The sequence below is a fragment of the Anolis sagrei genome, chromosome 6 (assembly GCF_037176765.1).
Source record: "Anolis sagrei isolate rAnoSag1 chromosome 6, rAnoSag1.mat, whole genome shotgun sequence".
NCBI lineage: Eukaryota > Metazoa > Chordata > Lepidosauria > Squamata > Dactyloidae > Anolis > Anolis sagrei.
Genome location: NC_090026.1, coordinates 80,816,530 through 80,835,654, shown reverse-complemented (window position 1 = coordinate 80,835,654; position 19,125 = coordinate 80,816,530). Strand labels below are relative to the sequence as shown.

The 19,125-nt window shown below is 41.4% G+C and overlaps 1 protein-coding gene across 1 annotated transcript in view; it reads right to left on the bottom strand.

Annotated features, from left to right (window-relative positions):
- Positions 1-9,673, bottom strand: part of SNRK (SNF related kinase) — a 36,246-nt gene extending 26,573 nt beyond the window's left edge. The window contains exons 1-2 of the mRNA XM_060781853.2: positions 9,250-9,673; positions 2,109-2,255 (exon numbers count right to left, since the gene is read on the bottom strand). The gene's annotated coding sequence lies outside the window, so the exon portion shown is untranslated. The remainder of the gene's footprint in view (positions 1-2,108; positions 2,256-9,249) is intronic.
- Positions 9,674-19,125: the final 9,452 nt, after the last annotated feature.

Below are 19,125 nucleotides of genomic sequence, written 5' to 3'. Positions count from 1 at the left end.
AGCTTGCAGTTGATGTATTTTGCAAGCAAATGATACACTAAGAGGTGTAAATAGAATGTTAAAACTCTAATATTAGGAAGTGAAAATTCATCAGTCCCTGACTATAAAATACATTGTTCATCTGCCTATTAAGGCAGATGTGATTGATATACTATCTGAAAGATTTAAGAATACCAGAGAAGTGTAAACCAAGGAAGAACTTTTGCTGACATTCTCAAATTCCTGTTTGCTTTATATACCCAAGAACATAAATTTCCCTAAGCTTTAAGACACAAAATAAACAAATACATGTTTCACACTTTTTTACCACAACAGATGTTTATGTGTCAACAAGTTAAGCCTTTCAAGTCTCTAACAAAAATGTGATGGAACACAATCTAATTTTAAGCACATAGAGGAATTATAAAATAAAACAAAGATTATTTCCGTGCAGGAACAGGACTCTGGAATTCCATGCCCAACTACCCCTGCAATATATCTGCAGTTATCAAAATTGGGTGTGGGGTAGCTGAGCTATACAAGAGGTTGATATTGTAACACCATAAATTGATTTTCTAATACACAACTTGTGTGAACAATATTTATATCTAGAATGCATAACCACTTCAGTCAGCTTTAGCTTGTTGAGCCAGTTTTTTTTTCCTTGGGTGTTATATTTAACTTGAAAACATGCTTTTCTCACTAAAATGTCACCTCAGTGTTTTGAGTTTTAGGAAGTAATGCATTTATTTGTATTTTTACTGAATCAGTGTTTCTGTCAAAGCAACATGCTAGTGTAAAACCAATTTTCACAACTCCTTGAGTGTTCCATCCTTTTTATATAGGAGATAGTGGCTACTAACCACTAGTAACGTTCCATGCTCCAACAGTACAAACCAACTAAGGAATTAAACACTCTTTAACAGAATTAAACCTTCTGTTAAAAAGGTATAAACACTAGATAAACGGTTTTACAAAATTAGGAAGTGGTGTTCTGGGCAATTATTTTGTACTGTGATATTAAAATACAAAAACTATGCTTTGTTTATGTTTAAACCACATGTGCAAATCGATTTACTGTTTGTCTCTATGTGATGTAAATGAGGAACATATCAAGATTTCAGTGCCATGTACTTTAAATCACAAACAGCAAAACATATAAAGAAAAAAGGAAATGAATATGCACAGCTGAAGCATGGGAAAGTCTATATTCAGTAAACCATGGATACAATAACAAGACTCAACAAATTACATTCTCTTCACATGCCTCTCAATCCTCTTCCCCGGTACAGTTCTCAAAATAGTATTGGAGCCTCTAGATCAAGGGTTCCCAAACTAAGGCTCGCAGGTCAAATGTGATTCTCCAAGGTCATTTACCCAGTTCCTGCCCTAAACTTTAGACTTAGAGTCACTTTAAGTCTGAAATGACTTGAAAGGCACACAACAACAACAATCCTAATTAACTTGACTATCTTATCAGCCAAAAGTAGGCCCACACTTCCCACTGAAATTCTGGTAAGTTCATGTTGGTTAAAATTGTTCTTCATTTTAAACACTGTATTGTTCTTTATTTATTTTTTTGCACTAAAAATAAAATATGTGAAGTGTGCATAGGAATTTATTCACTTTTTTTCAAACTACAGTTTGCCGCCACCCCCAGTCTGAAAGACTGTAAACTGGCCCTCTGCTTTAAAAGTCTGTTCTAGATTTTAAAATGGTGTGACGTTCAATCCTATATACTGATTAACCTTAACTATACCTAGCTGAAATGATATAGCTGTCTTTAAAAAAAAAAACCATAGTTAAAATTAATGGGTCCATACAGCAAGCTACAGTTAATTTTTTTAAAAAGCATAAATCTTCTGAAATCCTCAAAACTGGGCTGGAAAAATTGGGAGCATAAGAGTCAAAGGATTGCAACAATTCATTGTAATTTACTCAGCATTACATCTAAACATTGTGTGTACTTTGTATAATGAATGCAGAGGATGATCATGAATAGTTACTTTAGTAAAGCATTTTACAAATCATGACATTTTACTACTGCTACAGAGAAGTTTCACAAGTATTACTGCACTGAAATAAATAAAAAAGACCCATGCTGAAGAAAATAAATTGGGGTTTACCACCTTTGGCAGTGCCCTCTCCAGAGGTATCATCTCATCTATGCTTTTCTTATGAATTTTCAATTTTTCTTCAAGTAATTTGAAGGTTCATTTACTGATATTTCCATATCCAGTTCTGAGGGCAGCTTTGCATTCTTCTTCCCTTATTTCCTATGAAAAATATATTTAAGAACATTTACTAGAAAATACATGATCAAAATATGTACTACAGCATCTTTCAATTCCTTCTTTATGTAAATTTCATTGAAATACTGATACAGATATGTGCATCCTGACATCCCACAGTTCCATGGACAAACATTTCAAATGTCAGACATACTAACACCATAAACGTTCTCTAAGAAGAACTTTCACTAACGTTATAGTTTTTTTAAAAAAGAGAATAGCCTGATTCTGAATAAATTGTGGACAAAAAGAGGTCCCTTCAAATGACCAATCTTTTTATCTCAACGTCAGACATTATGTACATTTGTTTAGATCAGGGTAGACGATGGGGGCAAGAAGACCCCAGATAAGCCACAATGTCTCCCAAAATCAGAACTGGAAGCAATCAGAGGTCACTTCTAGTTTCCATACTGTAAGAACTGTAAGAATCTCTTTTTATTTGTGGTGGCTCTCCTTATCAGTTACTATTGCTCCACTCTGTAAGTTGTTCATTTTTCTTACTATTTTTATTATTTGTATTTATTACTTTGCAATTCACAGTAGGTTCAATTTAATCATGTCTTTTTATTCACAGGACTTTTGGTGAAGATAGCATCTCCAATAAGAAGAAAAACAACTATCCCTTCACCTTTGATTCAGAGAACTGAGGGAATCGCCAAACTAACACCGAAGGTGGTACAAGAGGACAGGCAAAAACTTCCTCTTGCAAAAGTGCAAGAGTGGATGTACAATTAGTATCTTCTCCTGATTTTATTAGATTGTAAGTCCAATCATGATAAAACCAATAATGAAATATAACAAGTGCTACAACCCAATGTTTGGAGAGCATCTCCCATCAGTGATCACCACTGGTTACATTGGCTCTGATTATAACACTCCAACTTCAGCACAGGTTGCCCACCCTGCATTAGCATGTTTATGATGACTATGTAAATTACTTGGACTTACTATTTAACACAGAAGTTCTGCAATGACTACAAAAATAGTTGATCTGACTAACAACATACTTTATGAAACATTGGCAATATGAATCAGTTACTAAGCAAAATTAGGGAAAGCTGATAAGCAAAAATCAATACAAACACTTTCTAAAATGTCATTGTAGTTTCTATAGATTATGCTTAGTTTGGAGCCATAATAATGACATACTGTAGATTAACTATTTCTATAGGTGATCCACCAACATAACTCATACTAGGTGATTAACATGGAGCTCCCTGTAAAGCCGAAATTTTGGAGTATTTTGCCATTCTTTCCCCTTTTTTTGAGGCTCAGACGAAAAAGTAAGTCAGACTTAAGTATGGAGATCTTGAAAACCAGCTATTCTGATGAATGAATACAACAGTCTGTCCTGACATTAGCATAGCCTGTATATAATTTGGAGAGTATATATACCACTATAGTAACTTTCTAGGTCAGTGGTTCTTGACCTGTGGCCCACAGACGACCAGTGGGCTGCGAGGACAAAAATCTGATCTACAATTTATTTATTTATTTTATGTTATTTATTTTGTTTTCATTCCTTTTGCACCACCTGCCACTCCTTCCCTGTTGCTAACCATAGCATATGTTCTGTATCAGAAACTAGAGCTGATGTGGTCTATCCAATGTAATTTTCTGAATCAGCACCCCAAACCAAATCCAAAGTTGACCGAAAACTGGTTCATAACACTTTTGGAACTAATGCTGAAGAGTGGTCCCTGGTCAAAGTGGTCCCTGATAAAAAAAAGGGGGGGTGGGGGGTGGGAACCACTGTTCTAGGCTGATATTTTCCAATTATTCTCTTAAATTGGTTAATTTCTATAAGATTGTGGCAAAATTTGTGACCCTATCAAGCACAACATATCTTCTTCAATTTTCAAATGTTCAGTAGGATATCAGGTCCAACCAGATATGGTACACGAAATCCAAGTTCAAACTATTCTGCAGATTAAGCAGTATTAGTATCAGCTATGGGGGATACAGAAAACTTTACTATGGTACCAGGGGAGTAGTTAACTCCTTTTCCTAAGCTGTTTTTCCTAACACGGATTCCATACACACATCCATTTATAGCGTAAACACCAAGGGTTACTCAATATTGGAACAATGGCACAGAGGAAAGAGTAAAAATTCCCTCTTTGGGCCACAATGCTGCTTCAAAACCACTAATCGATTTTCCGTATGGAGAGATAATACAGGATTTAAATAAATAAAAAATAAAATTGCTGCTATTATTTATGTATTGCAAATAGGCAATCTTGACATATATTTCATGCATCACATCTGTTTCAGCATTTAAGATAAAACCAATTAAAATCAGAAATTGAATAAACCCTTGTTACAGCATTCTCTAGATCAGGGGTCCTCAAACTAAGGTCTGAGGGCCGAATATGACCCTCCAATGTCATTTACCCAGCCCTTGCTCAGGGTCAACCTAAGTCTGAAACAATTTGAAAGCACACAACAACAACAATCCTATCTCATCATCCAAAAGCAGGCCCACACTTCCCATTGAAATACTAATAAGTTTATATTTGTTAAAATTGTTTTTCGTTTCAATTATTGTATTGTTTTTAAGTGTTTTTCATATTACAAATAAGATATGTGCAGTGTGCATAGGAATTCATTCATGTTTTTTTTTTCAAATTATAATCCAACTCTCTAACAGTCTGAGGGCCTGTGACCTGGCCCCCTGTTTAAAAAGTTTGAGATCCTCTGCTCTAGATGTATCGTATGACTTATACCAAGAACAATTACAAAAAATTACCATCCTTTAACGTCCTGTTCCTGAACCATTAAAAGTAACTTGATAGTACCATGAGCTCTCCATGTCACAAATCCTACACTGTATTGAATGAGTTCACATGAATTACACACTCACATTTTAGAAAATACATGTTGCATGGGCTACTACCATTCACAGAAACAAACTCTACAAACTACATGGTCAGACTTATAAAATTACATTTGAAAAAGTACGTTAAGACTAAGAGTAGTGTCTTTTTTCATATTCGGCAGAAGGAATGTGAAGGAACAAGAAGCCACCCCAGTGAATTGGTAGGTTCACCAAGCAGAGAAAACAGAGTAGTGCTTTATGGCAACTGCCCACAAGGGCAAACAGCCACACACAGAGTTGAAGAAACTACGTTTTCCTGAGTCAACTGAAAGTTCACCACAGCCAATTGTTTAATTAGAAGGCTATCCTTAAGAATGATGTATAGCATTTTAATCTTTAAAAATACAGAAAAGCATTATATGTGTGTCAAAGAGGTTTAACCTTTCCTTGGGTATAAGTTTATTGCACACATTTTGTTCACCACTCCACAGAAAGGGAATAATATAAATGTTCTGTTCCACAGTTTCTTTCTCTAATAACTTAAGTATCTAGTTCTACATTATTTGAACAACAAGCAAAGACAATATGATCAGAAATTGTGAAAAGAAATTTGCAAGACAGATCAAGCGAATACTTCTAATGATTTAATCTATTGTTATATGCTATTTTAGTTATGTGATGTATTTATATTTTATGACAGATTGAATTTTGCCATTTACTTTACTGTGAACTGCTTTGAGTTGTCCGTCCCCCCCCCCCGTCCCCCCCGGGGGTGAGAAAGGCGGTATATAAATAAATAAATAAACCCCTCTCTTAAGTTTTTGTGGAAAAGAACATAAAATATAGGTAAGTGACATCAGGAATAGCAAACAACATGAAACAAAACATGAATGCTGAGACATATAAATCATGTTGTGAAAGCACTGAGATAACGCTGGAGGTATAGGCTGATCAATTAATTTAATTCAGAAGACAAAAGAGCTAGTAGAATTACCTGTACAAGGTGACAATCAGGCCACCTTGGCAGAAAGTAATTTGTGACTAAATGAAAAAGCCATACTACAACAGCCTCGGTTTATCTATCTTAAACAGAATCTGTGATAGATGGCTTAATTAGAAATGAATTATATCACACTGTCATCTGTACATTCCAGTAAAAGATCCTGGTAGTGACTATACATAACCATTAAGTGAAGTAAACCATTTATATTTCTTTTGAACAATTATTTACTCGTATACCTATTCAGTTATGTGTACTCAACTAAAATAATCAATGTATGAAATGCCTTTAAGTCTGACTCAATAACTGAATTTCTTCTCTTTAAATATTATGTCATAACATTATGTTAGATATACATTCCAGAAAGTAAAAGCATACACTGATCTGAGACGTGATCACCGAGGAAAAGACCACAATATATCATCTTTATATATGGAACTTTTTATATCTGATTGAATTTATTGATAGCATCTTTTTGTTAAAACTAAGTAATAAACTTTTTCATGACAGTGATACTGAAGTTCTCCCTAGTGGATATTTTCCAAGCCTTTCACATACCTAAGGACAACTCTTCTAAAATCTCTTTCTCTGCTCTTACACAAAGCCTAGTATTATGCATCCCCATAAAGTGCTATGTAAAAATAGTTACTTAAATGAGTAAGAGTGACTGCACTAGAGGGCAGGCTTTAAACAGATCTTGACTTACATCCTTTGAAAGGAATTCACATCCATTCTAGTAGACTGGAGCAAAGCCATGGTTAAGCCCTCAGCTACTTCAGCAGTAAATGTGAAACACAGCTAACCTCGGAAAGCATATATATTGGAATAACGTCTCAACATATAAGCTATACAGATTTCAGGATTATTTTGAGACCTGTCCAAGGAACAAGGAATTATTTATTGATATAATAATAAAGGTACTAAGATATGCTAACATTGCAGTCAGCGTTGTTTTTCTGTAAACCAATCACTCATTCATATGTCTGTAAGGCTCTCAACTGAATTCCTTTATTAATGCTACCAGAATGGGAGCTGTCAACAGAAAAAAATGTTCCACAGGTTTGCTGCCAGTCTCAGAAGCTGGCAAATAAAGCACAAACTAATGCAGCTAAGAAGCACTGCTGTGTGCCAAACAGATCACTGGTGCAATAACATGCTTCTTGCATGACATCCCTATGTAAACACTTCCACCGGAGGAGAAATCAAGCTCTTTTTCGCGGCAGATCCATCCTGCGCCACCAGAAGGAAAGAAAAGGCTGCTCTCAGCTCACTCTGGACAAACCTGTTGTCTCCGTATCCGGTTTGCAGAAATGAGATGCACTGTCATCCCGCTTCAAACAGGTCTGCAGCACGGGTCTATGAACTTCCCCCTAAGCCTGATGAATACACAGGTAGAGCATCCCTTATCCAAAAAGCTTGGCACCAGAAGTGCCTGGGATTTTGGGTTTTTATTTATTTGGGAATGCTTCTGTTTGCATCTCCATACATAATGAGATATATTGGATACGGAGCGCAAGTATAAACATGAAATTCATGTATGTTTCATACATACCTTAGGGGGCTGGGTATGTTTAGCTTGGAGAAAAGAAGGCTGAGAGGGGGCATGATAGCCATGTTTAAGTCTTTGAATGGATGTCATGTTGAGGAGGGGACAGGCTTGTTTTCTGCTGCTCTGGAGACTAAGGGCCCTTCCACACAGCCCTATATGCCAGAATATCAAGGCAGAAAATCCCACATTATCTGAGTATGGACTCAGATAGCCCAATTCAAAGCAGATATTGTGGGATTTCCTGCCTTGCTATTCTGGCTTATATGGCTGTGTGGAAGGGCCCTGAGGGCTCTTCCACAGAGCCCTATATTCCAGACCTCACTACCTCTGAGGATGCTTGCCATAGATGCAGGCGAAATGTCAGGAGAGAATGCCTCTAGAACATGGCCATATAGCCCGGAAAAATCTACAACAACCCAGTGATTCCAGCCATGAAAGCCTTCGACAATGCAAATCCCACATTATCTGAATGTGGACTCAGATAACCAAAGCAGATATTTCGGATTTTCTGCCTTGATATTCTGGTTTATAGGGCTGTGTGGAAGGGCCCTCAGAATCAGATCCTGGGATATTGGACCTATCACACTGAACTGGATTATATGACAGTGTGGACAATTCAATGCAGATATTGTGGACTATCTGCCTTGATATTCTGTGTTATATAGCTGTGTGGAAGGGCCCTTAGACACAATGGATTCAAATGGCAGGAAAAGCAATTCCATCTCAACATTAAGGACCCTTTCACACTGCCCTATATCCCAGAATATCAAGGCAGAAAATCCCACAACTGGGTGATCTGAGTCTACACTCAGATAATGTGGGATTTTCTACCTTGATAGTCTGGGATAGAAAGCTATGTGGAAGGGCCCTAGGAAGAACTTCCTGGCAGTATGAGCTCTTTAGCAGTGAGATACTGCCTTGGAGTGGAGTCTTTATCTGGAGGTTTTTAAGCAGGGGCTGGATGGCCATCTGTCAGGAGTGCTTTGATTGTGTGTATGTGTGTGTGTGTACATCTCTGCAGGGCAGAATAGGGTTGGCCTGGATGGCCCTCCTTGTTCCTTCCAACTCCCGATTGGGGAAGGACTGCAGAGGGCTGGGAGGGCGGGAGAGAAAGAGGGGGAAATGAAATGAAAGCAGCGCTAGAGGTGGAGAAGGGACAAGGGGAGGGGAGCTAGCCTTTCCCATCAAAGAGATGAACCCAACAGGGATGAAAGGGAGAGAGGGAAGGAGGGGGAGCAATGCTAGGCATCATGGGCATCGCTCTCAACGGAGCCGCATCCCATCCACTGCATCTGCCCGGAGGCCATCCATATTCCCGCAAAAGACCCATCATTCATAAGCATCGCGTATACATCTGTCGCAAAGCCGGGCGAGGCGAGAGAGGGGTGTGCGCGCGCGCGGGCCTCTCTGTGAACGCGCAGGGAGGCAGGCAGGCACGCGCGGGCACGCGCACACCCGTCACAGAGCGAGACCCGCGCGCGCACACCCCTCTCTCGCCTTGCCCGCCTGCGACAGGCCAGGATTGGGGCCTCCAAGGGCCCGCTTAGTCCCTCTCAGTCCCATTCCCTCCCCATCCCAGGCCCCACCAGCGCCGGGTTCGCCCCTCACTTACTCCCGAGGTCGGCAGCCGCGGCCTGGGGTTTCTCTCCCCTCATGGACAAGGTCTCTTCCTTGGCCAGGGCAGCCGCAGAGTGGCCTCCTCTTCTTCCTCTTCCTCCTCCTTCTCCTCAGCCCACAATTACAAAAATAATGAATAGAGTAATTGAGAAAAAGAAGGCGGTGAGGGCTCGCGGTCGTTTCCTGAGCGCGCGCCTGCGCCTGCCTGCGTGTGTGTGTGTGTGCTTCCGCGGCTGCCCGGCTCGCGCGCCCAACGGACGGACGGCGCTCGCGCTTCTTCCTGCCTCCTCGCGCCGGGGATGAGAGAGAGAGAGAGAGAGAGGGAGAGACGCACTGACAACAACAGCGGATGGCTTCGCTCGCAGCCTCACAGAACGTCCAGGGAAAGAGAGGAAACGCAGGGCGGGGCGGGGCTTCGAAAGAGAAAGGGGGCCGCACTGCGCCTGCGCCGGGAGGAGAGGCCTGCCCCGCGTTGGCCAATGAGGCCTGCCCTGCTTCTCTTCGGCTGAGCCGCTGAAGGGATGAGAATTAACACGCGAGGGCTTGCGCCGGGCGGTTGTTTTCCTCTTTCTCTGCTGCTGCCGCCTTCCAGTAGGCAAGAATAGTAAAGGTTCCTCACAATGAAACCTCCAGGCCCTTCCACATAGCCCTGTATTCCAGAATATCAAGGCAGAAAATCCCACAACATCTGCTATGAACTGGGTTATCAGAGTCCACATTACCATATATTCCAGTTCAAAGCACATAATGTGGGATTTCTGTCTTGATATATAGGGGTGTGTACAGGGCCATAGCCGGGGTGGGCCTTAAAGGGCTTCAGTTCCCCCCCCCCGCCCGAAATTCTCAGGATGGTCTGCAAAAAGGCCTTAGATAAATGTAAAGGTTGTCCCCTGACATTAAGTCCAGTCATGTCTGACTCTGGGGTGTGGTGCTCATCTCCATTTCTAAGAGCCGGCATTGTCCAGAGACACCTCCAAGATCATGTGGCCAGCATGATTGCATGGAGCACCGTTACCTTCCCTATTGATCTACTCACATTTGCATGTTTTCAAACTAGGTTGGCAGAAGCTAGGGCTGACAGAGGAAGCCACTCCCTGGAATCGAACTTGCGACCTTTTGGTCAACAAGCTCAGCAGCTCAGCGCTTTAAACCACTGCGCCATATATCCCAGTAAGAAGGCCTTACTGGTACATTATTTAAGCAGTTATGTTTATTCATATCATGATCTGATCACCATGCTCAATATATCCTATATGTATGGGAGTATTGGGATAATGATACAAAAGGTTTGCTAGGGTAGATCCAGAGCCCCCCCCCCCCGAATCAAACTCAGCCCCCACCCCCCAATCAAACACCCCCCCCCCCCAGTCAAAATCCTGGCTACGGGTCTGGCTGTGTGGAAGGGACCTCCATCCACCGTGACTTGGCTTCAAGTCATTCTCTTTTGTCGTTGCTGCTGAGGGCCCTTCTCACGGCCATATAACACAATATTAAGGCAGAAAATCTACAATATCCTCATTGAATTGAGTTATCTGAGTCCACGCTTCCATATAATCCAGTTGAATGTGTATTTAATACAACTATGTGGAAGGGGCCTTCCAGATAGGCCCTCTATCCCAGGATCTGATCCCGGGGGCCATTCCACACAGCCCTATATCCCAGAATATCAAGGCAGAAAATCCCACATTATCTGAGTGTGGACTCAGATAACCCAGTTCAAAGCAGATATTGTGGGATTTTCTGCCTCAATATTCTGGGATATAGGGCTCTGTGGACAAGCCCTAGGTTTTCTGCTTTAAACCGGATTATATGTGTCCGCACCTCCAGATAATCTGGGATAAACAGAAAACCTGGGATTGGATCCTGGGATATAGGGCCTATCTGGACAGCCTTGAGTGTCTTCAAGTCCGTTCCGGGTTATGGTGACCCTATGATATGTTCACAGGGAAGAAGCCAAGACCACCAACATTGAAGCAATGGTCCTCTGCCATCAACTCCCCTGGACTGGCCACATTGTCCGGATGCCCAACCACCGTCTCCCAAAGCAGTTGCTCTACTCCGAACTCAAGAACGGAAAACGGAATGTTGGAGGACAGGAAAAGACATTTAAAGATGGGCACAAAGCCAACCTTAAAAACTCTGGCATAGACACTGAGAACTGGGGAGCCCTGGCCCTTGAACTTTTCAGCTGGGGGTAAGCTGTGAACGGCAGTGCTGTAGAATTTAAAGAGGCATGAATGAAGGGCGAAGGAGAGAAACATGCCAAGAGGAAGGCACGTCAAGCCAACCCTGACTGACACTGCCTTCCACCTGAAAACCAATGTCCTCACTGTGGGAGAACATGCAGATCAAGAATAGGGCTCCACAGTCACCTACGTACTCACTGCCAGTACACCGATCTTGGAAGACAATCCTACTTGGATAATGAGGGACAGCCTAAGTTACTCAGAGGGAGTTTTGTCCTCGCCTTCCTCTGAAGCTGAGAGAGTATGACTTGCCTAAGATTACCCAGTGAGCCAGTTGAGGCCCAAGTTCAATGCTCAGGCCACTGCACCCTTCTGGGATTTTCTGCCTTGGTTGGTTTGACCTCCAGTTTGCTGGCAAAACTGAATTACCATGTTATGAAATGATGCATGTATAAAAACTGTTCCACCAACATGAAATGTTTGGAAAGCTCTGCACACAGTTTGGGAAGTTCTGCATTATGTTTTGCAATGAGGGCTGAAGGAACATTCTAAAGATCATTTAAGAGAGTTTTATTACGTCCAAAATATAAAAGTCATGGTACAATGGCGGGAGAGTGGATTTTTCCACTCCTGCAATGCTAAGGAGCAAAGCCTACTGTTGAATTTTCAACAGTTAGTGCATAATTTGAAATCCAGCAGGCAGTCTGAACTAGAGTAGACTTATTAATTTAATGTGATGTATGCATATGTTGATTTACTATTTAATAATTGATTCTAGAGGTCTACTTCAGCTGAGATTAATAACTGAATATAGACAAACATGTAGTGACTTGTTCTGGATTAATTAACAGAGTGACAGGAGATGGCTATTTTACTGCCATTTTATTAAGCCTGGCAAAAAATGTGGTATTTTTTATTGCATTTTTTCACTACATTTGTTTCCCAAGCTGGTTTGCAGTTACAACCCACTCACTGGTGTCCTGCAACATATTTGGGCAATAAGCATTTTCGGACTACAGCATAGAGAATGGCAGAATTATGAACCTTGTAGTCCAAAACACATGGAATAATATTGCTTGCTCTGGCTTGGAGATACTTGAAGATCTGATGATGATGATGATGATGATGGTGATAATGGTTACAATTATACTATCATATGTGTGTATGCAGAAAACTCATGGAAAGGGTAACAAAGCCACAAAAACTAGTGTGACCCTTGTTACCAAAGTGTCATGCGTGTACCTTTGTCGTCTTTGTGATAGGGTTCTACTACAGGTAATGGAGGCATGCATACGAAAGGGGAATTCTCCAAATGATATATTTTAATACTTTAAAAATGTACACACAAGTGTACAAAGTTTTAGAATCAGTTAAAAATACTCAGCTGAAATGGAGCTGAAAAATAGTAGTGAAGATGTACCAAAGAAGCATAATGATGGAGCAGAACAAACTGAATCATGTCAGAAGAGTGCTTCTTAAAATGACATTGAGGTCATCAAACCTAGTGATTGTACTGATGATCAATCTCTTCTAACAAAACAGTCAAGTGGCAGTATAGTGAAATTGAGCAATTTAGAGCAGTTTGTGGATAGTGAGATCTGGACCGCGGATAGCAAAGCCCTATATGCGGAATATGAGATCAAAAAAGTAGATAGTGAGATCCAGCACCGGGCTGCAGAGTCTGTGCCTGGCATGACCTAAAGCTAAAACCCAATGTTCCCCAATCAAAGAAGTCTCACCAGTTGAAGCAGAAGCCACCAAGGTAATTTATTCAATCCGGCCAGAAAGGATGACAGCCAGTGGTAAGCCGCTCAAAGAAGCTGAAATACATTGTACAATTAAAACACACATTTTATACAGTTCAGTCTTCAATGTTTTCCGCATACACACCAAACTGAAGCTGGCTTTGTGCTGATTGGCGGAGCTGGCTTTGATGTCATAAGCAGCTGGGAGGATTCCCCCACCTGGAGGTGTTGCGTCACTGGCAACCAATCAGAGAGCTTTCCCTTCTTTTGATGCAGATTTTGGCTCTCAAATTGCAGGCAGGGGCGGGATAGTCAGGAAAAACAAAGGAGAATATAGTTTTATGAATGGATTACAGTGTCTCAACCTCGAGACTAACAAAGCAGGGCCATCAGGTCCCTGAGGATTATTGTCTTGGTGATTGTCTAATGAATGACCCCTAAGTGGATCTGGCATCCACGGCGTCTGTGTCCATTGTTGGCCTTACAAACATGCTGTCCAGAGTGATGGGATTAAGGGATCCATTCCTGGGAAAAGGGAAATGGCATTCAGGAAAAACAGTGCCAGGACCTTACAAACTCCAAAAAGGGTGCCAAGTGATTATGAGTCCTTTGTACTAGCTGTACCCGCCACACTTTGCTGTGGCCAACCTTCCCTCCCTCTTTTGCTCCTTTCTTTCTTTCTTTCTTTCTTTCTTTCTTTCTCTCCTTCCTTCCTCTTTTCTTCTTTCCCACTTTTTCTTTTCCTTCTTTCTTCCTTCTCTACCTGTTTCTTCTCTCACTTCCTTTGCTCTTTGGTTCCATCCTTGTCTCTTTCCTTCCTTCCTCCCCTCTTTCACGTTGTTATTTCCTTCTCTCCTTCCGTCTTTCTCTACCTTTCTTTCTTTCCTTCTCTCCTTCTTTCCCTCTTTCTCTCCATCCTTCTCTCGTTTTTCTACTTTCCCTCTTTTTCTCCTTCCTTCCTTTCCCCTTTCTGTGTATATGTTTTGCGTTTGTATATGCATATATGTGTACATATGTGTGTGTTTGTGTGTATATATGTGGTTTTGCACATGCGTTGTAATGTATTTTTGTGGGTTTTTTGGCTTTTCAAGTCCCTTCTGCTGTGTTTTCAGTATTTTTATGAGTGATGGTCACTCATTGGCCTGATTGTTGTCTTGTGTCCAAATTTGGTATCTATTCGTCCAGTGGTTTTAGAGTTATGTTAATCCCACAAACAAACATTACATTTTTATTTATATAGATGGCCACACAAAAGAAGGATAGCCCAAGTCAGGGTCTGGTCATCCTTTGTGCAGTCGGTCCAACCTGGAATCAATAGAGATGGATTGATTCCAAAGATGATGGGTGTTTAAGTCCTTTGTTGAGGTGAAAACCAGGAAGATGCAAAGGGAATTCCAGGTCGAGGAGTGCCAGTGAAAGGTTACTACAACCGTGGTGGTGGCTCCATGGCTCCAAAGATATTTTATAGAATTATAAAACATAAAATATTAAAACACATACACATATGAGATCTCGGCATTGCCTAATCTGCGGATACTAGGGGTATCTGGTTCCGAATGCCGGGGTACTTAGGGTATGGGAGTTGACCATATGCAAGGGACAGTGGAATATGCAAAGTAGTCGTGGAAATGGGGAAGGGAGAGAAGCCCTGCTTGGGACTGAGGGGCCGCATGGTAACCAGAGCAGGTTATGAAAGCAAAAAGGAATGCAAAAAGGTAACAATAAAGGCTACAGTGAAGCAAGTATGAGGGCAAAAGGACACTGGGGTGTCCGATAATTAAAGGGGTTATTTTGTAAAGGTAGAGACTATGTATCCTCTGGAGCTGGTGGATGCTGCAAGTCTTCATCTGGCAAGCCATCAGGACTCAGGACTCCAGTTGGCAAGATTTGAATCTCCTGCCATGGTCCAAATGAAGACTTTGCTGAAAGGGGTGGTGGTGTCTTGGCACGACATCAATAGCTCCTAAAAGAAACAAAGGAAATGCGGTGGAGGTAGAAAAGGAGAACAAATGGGAGATGATCTATAAAAATGGATGACCAAAGAACAGCAATTGCAGAATTTTCCTCAGCTATGGAGTTACAAATGGATTTGGGTTGACTGGATGGAAAGATGTACTTATTTGTGCATTCAGAATAAAACACTTCATTTAATGCTCAATAACAATGGGAAAATGTTCCAAAATCCTTTATTTAACATGCATAACAAGATTACAATATGAAGTTTTTTCTGTAACTGGACAACTAGAGCCAGCATGGCACAGTGGAGAGGATATTAGATTCTGGAGATACCTGAATTCTATTTCCATATGCTCAGGATGCTCAGTGGGTGACTTTATGATAGCCACAATGTCACCCCACTGCACAGGAAAACCTAAATGCCAATTAAGTTCTCATTATATACTCTGTAAATTGCTATTATCATTACTAGGACATGGGAAAATGGTTTCAACCTGTAAGAAAAAAGATTCCACATAAACTTCCTGGTAGTTAGAGCTATTTGACAGTGGAATGTGATGAAGTCTCCTTCTCTGGGGGGTTTTAAACAGAGACTGCCTGACCATCTGTCGGGAGTGACTGGATGGCTGATGTAGTCTTCCAATTCAATGATTTTAGGACTCTTAACGTTACATTCTGCAGAGACGAAACAGGACTATATATATTTGAAATACAAAGATTACCAGAAGCAGTAGTATTAAAAAAACTAGTGGGGGCACCTTTCACTGTGTTCAGTATTCTTGAGTGAAATAACTTAGAAAACAGTTTCCAGGATGAATCGAGAGCGAATTCATCTTGACTCCATCAATAAGACTTAATAATCTCTTCAGCAGAGTTTCAATTTCCATGGTTTGATTAAGGGCAAAGCATTTTCCTAGCATACTCCATGTGTTAATCAACCAACCAATGAAATAATGGGTGGGTTACTATCTAATTGCAATTTGTTGATCACTGCTATTAAAATGATGAATATTGTCCATGCTTTTGCACTTCATTTCCCTTTGATTACACTTAATTCCTAACCTCCAAGAATTTTTTTGAAGAAGCTTAACTATGGGCACTTCCAGGTAGGACGTAAACCTGCACCAAAGCAGGTTTAAGTGCCCACTGCCCTCCAAAAACCCAGGCTTTCCCTGGGGGAGGAGGGGGGATTCTACATGCCATCCTGATAACAATGTCACCCAATGCCTGTTTGAATGGCTCATGTTAAAGAAATGATCCGTATCTATACTTTTTGCATGTCATTCACTGGAATCTGATTCAATAATCACAATTCCATGCCTATTCACCCATCCACCTAGGCCTATGTTTACAACAATTTGTTCATTTAGGCATCTGATGAAATGGATTGCAGTCCATGAAAACATATACCAAACAATAATTTCATAGTCTAGAACAGGGGTCCTCAAACTAAGGCCTGGGGTCGGATACGGCCCTTCAAGGTCATTTACCCGGCCCTCACTCAGGGTCAACCTAAGTCTGAAACGACTTGAAAGCACAAAACAGCAACAACAACAACAATTCTATCTCATCAGCCAAAGCAGACCCACACTTCTCATTGAAATACTAATACGTTTATATTTGTTAAAATTGTTCTTCATTTTAATTATTGTATTGTTTTTAAGGGTTTTTTTTTTTGAATGACACCTGTTCGACCCCACAACCGTTGTCTTGTGGAGTCCCTCAGGGTTCAGTACTGTCCCCGATGTTGTTCAACATCTACATGAAGCCACTGGGGGAGATCATCCAGAGGTTCGGAATAAGATGTTACCTGTGCGCAGATGATGTTTATCTGTCACTCCTTCCCACCTGTTACTAAGGAGGCTGTTCAGATCCTGAACCAGTGCTTGGCAGCTGTGTCGGACTCGATGAAATTGAATCCAGACAAGACAGAGGTCCTGCTGGTCAGTCGAAAGTCCGAACAGGGCATAGGGTTACAGCCTGTGTTGGATGGGGTTACACTCCCCCTGAAGACGCAGGTTTGCAGCTTGAGAGTGATCCTGGATTCATCACTGAGCCTGGAACCCCAGGTCTCTCGGTGGTGGCGAGGGGAGCTTTTGCACAGCTAAAGCTTGTGCTCCAGCTGTGCCTGTACCTTGGGAAGTCTGATCTGGCCACAGTGATCCATGCTCTGGTTACATCCCAAAAAGATTACTGCTGCACACTCTACATGGGGCTGCCTTTGAAGACTGTTCAGAAACTTCAACTAGTCCAGTGGGCGGCAGCCAGACTGCTCACCAGCGCACCAGACAGGGAGCGCACCACTCCCCTGCTATGTCAACTTCACTGATTGCTGGTCTATTTCCGAACACAATTCAAAGTGCTGGTCTTGGCCTATGAAGCCCTAAATGGCTCCACCCCAGCTTACTTGTCCGAACATATCTCCTTCTACTTTCCGTACATTAAGATCCACTGGCCCTGCTCTCGGTTCCACCAGCCTTGCAAATGCGTCCGAGATTAGATTGGCTTCCTCCCTCCTTTTCTTTAGGAAAAAAACCTGAAATCATGGTTTTGGAACCAGGCCTTTGGCTAACTGGCACAACAGCACTTTGGACATTGTACTGGACCATATGATTGTTATAATAATAGAAACGGCCATAGGATTGTTTAACTAATGTTACTGTTTTAATCTATTGTGTATTTATGGTTTTATACTGTTGTTATACTGTGTTTTGCAGCATCGAATTGTTGCCAGTGTTAGCCGCTCTGAGTCCCCTCTCGGGGGTTGAGAAGGGTGGGGTAGAAATGTTGTAAATAAATAATAAATTAAAATGGGAGAAATAATAACAACCAGTGGTGTATAAAAAGTTACACACTCTAGGTTTCCCCCCATACATCACTATGCTTTTTAAATGTTCAGAAATAGTTGAATAGTTGGTCTAGTAGTAAGAGTTCAGGGTACACATATAATGAGCTGGAGGCCAATCTTAATTTACTTCTGCCTTAGCCATTGTACCAGCTCCCTCTTGCCTTCTGGGCTTGATTCAAGGTGTTATCTTAAATAATAGTATTCCACACCTCTGTGAGTCCATCTATCTCTCTTTTCCTCCTGGACTGTTTTGCTAGTGCAGGCAGGAGAGATAATATCTGAATGCAGGGAGAGAAACGATGGTAATTGTCTGTATTGGGTGAACCTGTGACCTTTCATCTGGGAAAGTGCCCCTAATACCTGGGAAATGATTGCAGGAAACATCAATCAGCATATTTATTTCACTGACAGCATTTCTCTCTGTCCTCTGGCCAGTCTCAATTTGTACATGTAACTACTAATGCATCTCACACTAAGGAAATAGGCACAATGCCACTAGAGGCTTTAAATGTGGGCCGACCTGCAGAGCAGTCCCTATATGGTGTAGTAGTTTGTGTGCTGAACTAGTACTCTGGGAGATGATGGTTCAAATCTCCACTCAGCCACGGAAACATCTTTTGTAAGCCATACCCTTTAAGCTTTAAAGGAAAGCAAAAGAAAAACCTCCTTTGAATAAATGCTGCCAAGAAAACCCCATGACAGGCTTGCCATAGGTTGGAGTCGAATTGAATGTGCATAACAACAATGCAGGCACGTAAATAAGCAACTGTCAACCCCGCTGCTATGTGAAAGTGCAACTGAGTGAGTTAAGGAAGTAGAGATACATTCTTGAAAGTTTTGAAGATGTGGTAGATGTATATTAACCACTAAAATGGTCAAAGAGGTATGCTACACTATATGTTATGCGCCTTCAAGTTGCTTCCCACTTATGGTGACCCTTAACGAAACTATCACTGGCTTTTTGGGACTGAAAGTATGTGACTCACGCAAGGTCGTTTAGTGGGTTTCCATGGCCAGGGTGGGAATCGAATTCTAGTCTCCAGAGTCACAGTCCAGTGCTCAAACCATGTACGATGTTGGCTCTGTTAGACTAGAATGGTGAATATCCTGATGGCTGAGGCAGTGGCTTGAGGCTG